Genomic DNA, 2,500 nt, shown 5'->3' with positions numbered 1-2,500 from the left:
TTTCTTTTCGTAAAGAGGGAAATGGGTCACTAGATCAAAATCAAGCTGAGAAATTTATTTGCTCAGTTGTTGATCAAAATGTATATGCGATATCTACACACTACACAATAACATATTTGATTTTTTCCCGTCAATAATGCTTGCACTGAAACGGTCTCTAAACTCCATCCTCATATGTAGGAGCGTTGAAAAAACTACCCTACATAAGTATGTTTTTGGAAATGGGAACGGGAACTTCAGAGATCTTTCTGGTGACTAAGAGTGTTTAGAGGTATGCGTACCAAAAGCTGCATTGATGCACACTTCCTGCGGAACTTGTAGTTGTCCTGCAAGCTAATCAGATCATGTCACAAGTCTACATGGAATCCTGCTAGTTGAAAGGAATCGGATCACCAACCTATTTCTGCGCCTCAGAAATCTCTCCATGATGAATGTAAACTGGGAAGTAACCTGGTCTTCCCTTTTCAGCTCTAGATCCCTCGCCACACAAGGTTGTTACAACATGTCATCATCGCTGCAATACACAGGCTACCTTCTGCCATCCTTCATTTTAATATCACATATCACCATATTTTCACAGTGCTCCTCAAAAGCATAGTACATGAATCTCACCATAAATCTCAACGCACCACTGCCACTGTGACATGAAATTTCTTGGCACCAAATCATCACACTTCGTTGCAACATAACACCTCCTTCGCCCAAAATTGAGTAACGTGGTGTTGGAAGGACGAAATTTCAAAATAAAAAAGAAAGAAAGAAGAAGAAGAAAAAAAAAGAACAGAAACTACATCACGTGGAGAATGTGAGGACCGTGATTAATAAGACGACCCAGTCGGACCAAGTTCAGATGAAGGAGGCAAACACCCGAGTAAAAGTAAAAGGGAACATGTACAGCGCGAGTGAAGAAACGGCCAAAAATTGCAAGAATGCGACATGCAATACTAATTTGTAAAGCAATGAATTAATATAACACTGAAAGAGTTGGATAACACGTCTCGTATATCTAGCTTTATGGTTTCGTTCCCCAGGTTAGGAAACACTGTCTTAGATAAAGATAAGTTGCGAATAAGTTTTAAGCTGAATCTCTCCGCCTTTGATATTAGACTATCTTCTTTGTTACGGATTTTTCTTTTCTTTTTTTCAAACATCAGTAGTGGCGAAGGAATGAGAGTGAGATAAGGAGAATATCATTTTTGGTTAGTAGTACCTGTTTACTAGATTTCTATTTCCATTCTACGAGACAAAAATTATGTCTCGGTAAGAATGAACTATAACGAGTGAAGTCCTTAATTAAAGGCGTTTTCAGGATCTTGAAACATTGAGAACTTATCCTAGGCTAAACATCTTTGAATTCTCACCCAATAACTGCACATTTTTATAAATAATGTCGAAGTGAAATAGATATAAGGCGTGAGACACCGAGCTTTACCAAAAGACGGGTAGACAGACTTTCATAATATGAAATATGAAATCCAGGACGCAAATTGAGATTAATTAAGATCCGGGTCTTTTCTCGGAACATGTTGGATTGAAGCCCCTTAAGGAAGCCACTGGAAACCACTTCTAAAATTGTAACATATCAGATTTTCTTCCTTTTCCCTTAGTTGGGGTTAGATAACGAAGTCACGTGGAAATTATCATAATAACGAAAGAAAAAAAAAAATGCGCTCCTCTTTATTCTTAGAACTATTTTGATAAACATATATGTCACATATTATAATGCTGCAATGATGAAGATGAAGATTATGAAGATTATGAATATGATTTGATTGATTTTGATATTTTTTTTCATACTATATACAGTGTATACACATGAATAGGCATAGGAACTATCCCTAAATGGTTTGTGCAGTTCATGTAGATTCTAAGACATACATTGTTGGTGAAGCAGATATTACTGTGACCCTGTCAATTGATATGCTAAGGCAAAGCTATACATAAGACATAGTAGTGCATGTATATCACTCTAGAAAGACCTTGCAATTTTATCTATTACAGGCAAAGTCCTTGTGTTTACGTAACATATCTGATAAAATGCCGTCCTCTATAAAGGATGTTGCAATACTGTACAATGTTTTTACGTTCAATCCTTTCACGAAACTCTCTAATTAGAGGACATATCATTACATAATGGTCAAGGGTGTGTGAATAGGGTTTACTGCGCAACTTACATTCAGTTCCCTCAGCATTGATGATGAAGGTGATAGTGATGAAGATGACGATGAAAATAATGATGAGGATAACGATTTAGCCGAAGCTGAAGCTGATTATAAAGATGAAGATGAAGATGAGGGTAAAGATGAAGATGAGGATGAGGGTAAAGATGAAGATGAAGATGAGGATGAGGGTAAATATGAAGATGAAGATGAAGATGAAAATGAAGATGATGATACCAATGTAAATATGAAAATAAAGATAGGAACAATAATTATGATATAATAATACCAATAATAATAACAATAATAATAACAAAGATAATATAAAAGATAATAATGAT

The sequence above is a fragment of the Penaeus japonicus genome, unplaced genomic scaffold (genome assembly GCF_977035675.1).
Source record: "Penaeus japonicus unplaced genomic scaffold, GWHDUDI00000001_assembly GWHDUDI00000012, whole genome shotgun sequence".
Taxonomy (NCBI): Eukaryota; Metazoa; Arthropoda; class Malacostraca; order Decapoda; family Penaeidae; genus Penaeus; species Penaeus japonicus.
The sequence above is the reverse complement of the archived record's forward strand: the minus strand, read 5'-3'. Positions refer to the sequence as shown.